Below are 7,336 nucleotides of genomic sequence, written 5' to 3'. Positions count from 1 at the left end.
GACACGGTAGGAATGAGTCTTAAGGCTTGGCTAAGGAGAGGATTCACATTCTAATGAGAATACTGATCACAAGTCAAAACAATCAGAGCCAATGAGACTTAGATGAGTGACAGTTGTTACAGATGTCTGAGAGAAGGTGACCTTACCCACTAGTCTCAAAGCCAGAAAGATAATTTTTCAGGGCACTGCTAGTAATTACTCTGTCACTGTGAACAGAAAGTTTAACTAAGAAGGGAGCCAATATAAAGAAAATTTCAAAGGAGAAAGCAAGATCGTGATCCAGTGAGATCATTGAATGCCCAGTTCCTGCTATACCTGGAGTTCATAGTTTAAATTATGAGCCAGTAAATTACTTTTTCTTGTAAGCATTTGACTTCAATTTCTGTTACTTGCATCTGAAAGGGATGTAACTAATACAGAGGCACACAAATCTATATGAAAACCTCTTAGATTACTATCACTTTTCACGTAACAAAGATACACGGAGTACCTAAGTTTGTCAGGCATTAAGCAGAGATGAAATATACAGTCCTATCCTCGACAAATAGTGGATCATTTTAGAAAACGTTCAAGTCTCCAACATGTTTGCATTTTTACAACAAATACAATTAATCAAGCCATGTTGATCCCCCCCTCTGGGGGGAAACAGTGTTTTAATCAAAGTTTGAGAACTCTTATGTCTACTACCCCCTACTGATTATAAATTTGAATCTGTAAACTCAGGTGTTTATGAAATCAATCATTTCTTGTATAATTCTGCATAATTTCTATTTGAAGCCTCATTCCTATGGTCTGAAGGACTTGGGCACTTTCCTGCCTTCCCCCGCCCCCCCCCAAAAAAAAAGCTGGTGGTAAGGTTCTGCTCATTTTGCACTGTCATGCGCATCAGTGAGATTGGGGCCTGTGGCATCTGGCCAGTGCTATCTTTGGTCCACAATGACTTCAGTTCTCTGTTCTCTCCAGATCTGTGATAGGCACTGCAATTTGCTTTCTAAATGTCCATCTCCTCTTCTTCTTTAGTAAGAGAACTCCATTACAAAGTCCTAAATTTCTCAGCTTCTCTTTCAGCTAGATATGGCATGTGAATGAGTTCAGCCTGGCAAGACAGAAATAGACATATTATACGTGATTTCTGAAATAGATCTTTCAAAGGAAATGCTTGGGCTGAGAAAAGCAGCCTTCCAATGTTCCTGCTGTCAAGAAGCAAATGTAATGGCTGGTGCTCTGGTAGCCTTCTTGGGCTATGAGGCAATCTCAAGAATGGAAGCCATAAAATGAGAACTCTGGTCGGAAGAGATGGAATCCCTCATAATTTTGTGTTACTAAAACATCAGCTCTAAGGTATCTACCCCAGGACTTTATTTGTTTAGACCACCTTATAGACAGCTTAAACAATTATTCTAGAAAATGGTGGTTTTTGTTCCTTGCAGCCAGATGTAATTCCTGTTTGGAATCTTCTAGCTTTCTGTGATACCTTAGCAGAAGCCTAGAGGTCCAGATATCTTTCCAAAACCCCCTGTTCTAAGTCTGGGGAAAAGACTTCTTTGCCAGAAACCCTGTCTAATCATGAGTTTCATTTAGATGTTGAAGCAGGAAGGAGGGAAAAGAGAGGAGGTAAGGAGTACGGTGCTGACCCACTGCTTAAAAAGTGTCTCAGTTAACTTTATTCAGTGGCATACAATGCCCTATACTCACAATTTAAAGGAGAAGAGTTTAGTTTGACTCACAGTTTTTCAGAGGTTTCAGTCCATGGTTGGTGGGCTCAACCACAGAAGTGGCTTGGTGGAAGGGTCTCAGAGGAAAGCTGTCCAAGCCTGGGCGTACAGGAAGCAGAGGGAACAAAGGGAGGAGCCACACAGAGAGAGAGATTGTTTTTTTGTTTGTTTGTCTGTTTTTTGTACCAGGGATTAAACTCAGGACCTTGTGCTTGCAGGTAGGCGCAGTGCCACTGAGCTACATCCCCAGCCCTAGACACTCTTAGACCACGCCCTCAGTGACCCACCTCTTCAGACTAGGCCCCGCCTCCTCACAGTATACTCAGCCTCCGAGCTCACCTGTGGGTAAATCCACCAGTGAGTATGGGGCCCCGTGAGCAAGTCAGCCTCCAACATCCCTACTTCTGAGTACATGAGAATTTGGGTGAATGTTCCTGATCCAAACCACAACAGAGGGAATGACAGGAAGCAACCAAGAACAAAAGTAGTGCTACCAATATGTCAAAAGCATGCACCAACATACTATTATTGAACATATTTAACAAACTAGTCCTCACCCTCCCTCTGAAAACATTGATATTTCCCCCACTTAAGAGGGAAAAAAAAAAAACAGCGATACTTTCTGCAAAATAATACTTCTGCAAGGAGTTGTAAGTTTCCATCTAACAAACACTGCCAGTTGACAAATTCATAATACATGAAAGCAGTCCTAAAGGCCATGAAATCAGACAGATTTGGAGTAATACCATAAGCCTTGTTGTGAAGAAAAATAGTTGTCAAGTTGATGGTTGAAGTAAAGAAAATAATGAAAGCAAGTGAACACAGTCTAAGGAAATTAAAATGGATTGTCTTTCCCAAAATGGGATGATTAAATATGCTAACATGCACAGAATTCTGATCTGTGCCCTGAGGCCAGTTGTGCATAATGATTTGTTTTTTTGTTTTAGAAAACTTGTGATTGTTTGGATGTGTTTTAAATGATTAAGAAGCAGAGATGCGTAAGATAACAAATGGAGCAACTGTGGCTTCATATTTTATTGTGAATTGGGCCAGACTTAAAAGTCAGACTGAGCTTCTAATCAAAATATGAAACAGGAAGAGAGCTTGGAAATAATATGAATCATTTATATGGGAGTACTTAAGGTTATGAATTCTTCAAGGGCTTCAGAAAATCTGCAGGAATTTTTCAGATCACACTGAGAGGCTGCATACTTCTGATTTTTTTCTCCCTCTGGTCTTTTTCAGGAAATATTTAAAATAGTCCTGGGGTCTAGATCATGTAGGAAGCAACATGGATTTGAGTCACTGCTTTATACACTACTCCAGAAAACAAAAAATATTACAGGCAATTTGTTTCTAAGTCCTAACAATGGCCTGGTAATTATTTACCTGCAGCTCAGTGCCTGTCACTGGAAGCTGTCATAGTAGCACAAAAATATATTTTTTATTCACTATTTGAGCTCAATGTGTCTTTAATAAGATGCCTCTTTAATAAGACTTCATTGTCCATTTTCCCTTTGTGGCTTAATTTTCAAATCGATTGTCAATGGAATCCAGATTTTGTTTTCAGCTCTTCTCATCTTAAAAAAAAAAAAAAAAAAAAAAAAAAAAAGGAGAAAAGGAAGAATAAAGTTTGAATCAATGCTATGGAAACTCTTTCAAGAAGGAAAAAAATTCAGATTTCAGGGAGCATATATGAAGTTTACATTATTTCATCTTATCGGTCTCTCTCTCTCTCTCTTTTTTTTTTTTTTTTTTTTTTTTTTTGGTACCGGGGATCAAACTCGGATCCTTGTGCTTACAAAGCAAGCACTGGAAACCACTGAGCTAAACCTCCAGCTCTCAGTCTCCTCTTTTTAATAAAACTGCCTCTGCTGCATGTCTAGGGTAGGAATTAGTTACCAGTATGCTTTAGATGAGGATGCTAAGACCAAAAGACACCAGGAGCCACAAGGCCACCTGAGATGAACTGGACTTGGGCTCAAATCAGTCTCCGCCAGGCTGCAAACACCACACCGCATCCAAGGACAAGAACAGAAATATCTTTTTATCACACCCCTCTGTACCTAGCTCTAGGATGAACAAAGCAACAGAGAAAGGGAAGGAGGGAAGAAGGCAGACAAGAAGAGAAAGTTGTTTAGAGTTTAAATTCATTTCCACACTTAAGAAAGTGAAATGGAAACCTGACACCTATCTGATGGATGTGATCCAAGTAAACGGCTCAAATGAACTTTTTCATCTAAAAATCTTTGTAGTCTGGAACTTGACCTAATACCACGGTTCTTAAAACGTGGTCCCTGGACCACAGCAGAGCATCTAGAAATGCCAGTTCTGGGCTTCGCTCTAGAGCTACTGAATCTGAACTCCAGGGTGCAGTCCCAGCAGCCTGAGCCATCCCAGTCTCCCTAACCGTCCTGGTGTTTCTGACGCCCACTGGCGTCTGGAAAACAGACTTAACTAGACTGAAGAGGAATACAGTGCTACCTCCATAATCTGCCTGAACGTGCACAAGTCATTTAGCCTCTCCAAGGCTGCATTGCTGGACTGGTGAAAAATAAAGACAATGAGTCCTCCATAAGACTGCTAAGGATAAGAAAATAAAGACCTAGAGACCATCAAAGACCAGAGGAGCCTTGGAAAAGCGACTCCATGCAGTGTGGCATAACGGACAGGACCTTGAAACAAAAAGTAAACATTGATGAAAATATTGGGTAAATCTAAATCAAGTCTGAAATCTCTTTTTTAATTAATTTTATGGGTATACAATAAAAGGACATTCATCGTTGGAAACTTACACCTTCCCATAATCCATCTTGGTTCTTATTTTTTCCCCACTCCCCTGCCCTCCCTTCAACCCCTCCACCCCTCCCTATCTACAGACTGTGTTTCCATTTTTTTCTTTTCCTCATATTAATTCCCTTCCCTTCTTTCTTTTCTCCTACCCCTCCCACTTTTCCTTTGCACCTTTTCTTCCTATTTCACATTATCTATTGTACCTTTTAGTCCTTATTTACACTTTCAGTTTCTCATACTAGAGAAACTATTCAGTATTTACACATGTCCTATTTATTTCACTTGAGTATCACCTCAATGTGCATCCATTTGGCTATAACATCTCTAGTTTCTCATTCTTTATGGCTGAGTAGTACTCCATTTTACACACACACACACACACACACACACACACACACACACTTTCTTTATCCAGTCTCCCATTTATGGGCAAGTGGGCTGCTTCCAAGTTTTAGCTATCATGAATTGTGCTGCTATGAACATGGGTGAGCATGTATCACTGTGGTATGATTCTTTTAATTCTTTGGGGAAGATACCCAGCAGAGGAATAGCTGGGTCAAATGGGATTTCTAATCCTAGTTCTTTGAGGTATCTCCATACTGATTTCCACAGTGGTTGCAGCAGTCTGCACTCCCACCAGCAGTGGATCAGCGTTCCTCTTTCCCCACAGCCCCACCAGCATTTGTCATTGGTTGATCTCATGATAGTGGCCAGGCTGAAATCTTCTTAACAGCAGCCTAACAGTGTCAGCTGCCTCATTTCGAGAAATGCACTGTGGTGATAGAAGATGCTAAGGAAGGGGAAAACTGGACACCAGACATTCTGGAACCCTCTGCAATGTCACCACCTCACCTCTGTCGCTCTATAATGACTCTAAAACAAAAGGCTCCTTTAAAAACAGGAACCATGTCAGCAAATGGGATGCAAGGGGGCCCCTGAAGAGGAGAGGGGGACTTCAACTCAGCTCACCCATGGGGCAGGTTATAGGTTTGCTGAGTCCTATCACAGAAAAAGAACTTCCGGTGAGAGGCACAGAATGGTGTATTAGGCAGAATTAAAGTATGTACTAGGAGAATAGAGTGAGGCCCTCAAGAGAGAGGTGCATCCTGGTCTGGAATTGGAGGTTTTCATGTGATCTTGGAGGTGCCCTGGTATCTAGGACTAGGACGTATACCATTTCTGTTGTTGGGCCGCCCTTGGAGGGCTGTGTTACAATGAGAACCATTTGCGTGTGTTTGGAGCCTAGCGATATGCTACCCACTTGAAAGTGCTGCTTCCTCGAGGATGGACGCCTGTGAGAACTGAATCCCAGTTTACAGCCTTAGTATATTTTTAAGGCATTTAGGAATTTGGGAGATTGAGTTTCCTAGAAGGGGAAAAGGCACTGTAACCTTGGATAACTTCGTGTCCTTAAAAGCTGCAGTTTTTCTTAAAAGAACAATTTTTAAATTATCATTTTCCTCCTCTCCTTCCTCTCTGTCTTTATTTCTTCTCTCCTACTGCAATGTTACTGACATTCATGGAGACTGTGATGATTAAAGATAATGCTCAGCACCTAGCAGATTCCCGAACAAAGAACAGCCCCAACTGAACTGGCCTCAGCTTGGACTGGAGACACCTTTTCTCTCCCCACTTCTGCACCTCCCAACAAACACTGGCATAGGGACCACGGTAGGAGCAGCAGCTCTGCATCTCACCTTCCTGCTGCCTCCCTTGTACCCAACACCTCCTCCAGAGCAGAGAATCGCAGATGGCTTCCCACGTCCCTATGGCAACTTTGTAGTGGCTTGGACCAAGATTTATTATCAACAGCAGAGTTGTAACAGCTGTTTGCACATCGTATCCCTCCATCACCTCCTGAATGTCAAGACTTTTAAATGAAAGAGCATCCTTCATTTGGCTATGTGTGTTTTAAGAATTATGTTTTGCACGGTATTAGCTCTTCAGCTACCCACCCTCCGCTTTCTGTCTTTCTTTGCAGGGAAAAGATCGGAACGGGGTGTGTAGGTAGTACCAAATATTGCCTAGTTGGAGACAGTTCTTTTAGCTCATAGTTGGTTGTTCGAAATTGCTATTCAGGGAGCATCGATCCTTGTTTCTTTACTACTGGCCTATGGCCTCCTTTTGTAAATACGTAGTAATCATAACTGAAAGTGTCTCATTTTACTTCCTTTCTGCAGCCTGGCTGGAGGAGATGATACACCAACATCACTCTAAAGGCCCTTCTTCCCCCTTGTCCCTCATTTGTAATCTTCGCTAGGCGGACTAGCTGAATAAATTCAATGCCCACAAGTTGCATATTTGTCATGGAAAGGTGACAGCAACGACGCCATCACAGTGAAAAGGCAGCAGGAGAAAGAGAGAAAGAAGACCTAAGGGCATTTTCTTCCCTGCAGAATAAGAACAATGAGGCGCCCTGGGGAATCCATTGCTGAGACTTGTTGCAGAAACAGTCGACAATGCCACCAGAATTATTTTTCTTCTGTTGTTTTGCTTTGCTTTTAACGCATCTGTTTGGGCTTATACCACCATAAAGCAAAAAATCAGAGAAAACTCTGATTTATCACCGGTGCACATTAAATATGATGTCCAGTGTGTCTCCTTCCAAATATCATCCCTTCCCCTCCCCTGCCCACTGGGCACTCTTTAAAAGGAATGAAAAATCGTGAAACACAGCCAAGGATTTCAGTGTGGATGTCGCAGACCTCGTGTGATGGTCAGCGTGACATCTCTGGCAAAGTGCACTGGAGAGCAACCTTTCTGAACTCAGGACTTGGATTCAGAAGATGATGATGATGCCGTTTCTATCTAAATGGAGGGAGGGAGGA

At 41.9% G+C, this 7,336-nt stretch overlaps 1 long non-coding RNA gene across 1 annotated transcript in view; it reads right to left on the bottom strand.

Annotated features, from left to right (window-relative positions):
- Positions 1 to 3,170: 3,170 nt before the first annotated feature.
- Positions 3,171 to 7,336, bottom strand: part of LOC104852403 — a 6,695-nt gene continuing 2,529 nt past the window's right edge. Inside the window, exon 3 of the long non-coding RNA XR_777482.1 lies at positions 3,171 to 3,295. This is a non-coding gene — a long non-coding RNA (uncharacterized LOC104852403). The remainder of the gene's footprint in view (positions 3,296 to 7,336) is intronic.

This window comes from Fukomys damarensis, unplaced genomic scaffold (genome assembly GCF_012274545.1).
Source record: "Fukomys damarensis isolate Sample0158 unplaced genomic scaffold, DMR_v1.0_HiC HiC_scaffold_34, whole genome shotgun sequence".
In the NCBI taxonomy this organism is placed as follows: domain Eukaryota; kingdom Metazoa; phylum Chordata; class Mammalia; order Rodentia; family Bathyergidae; genus Fukomys; species Fukomys damarensis.
The sequence above is the reverse complement of the archived record's forward strand: the minus strand, read 5'-3'. Positions and strand labels throughout refer to the sequence as shown.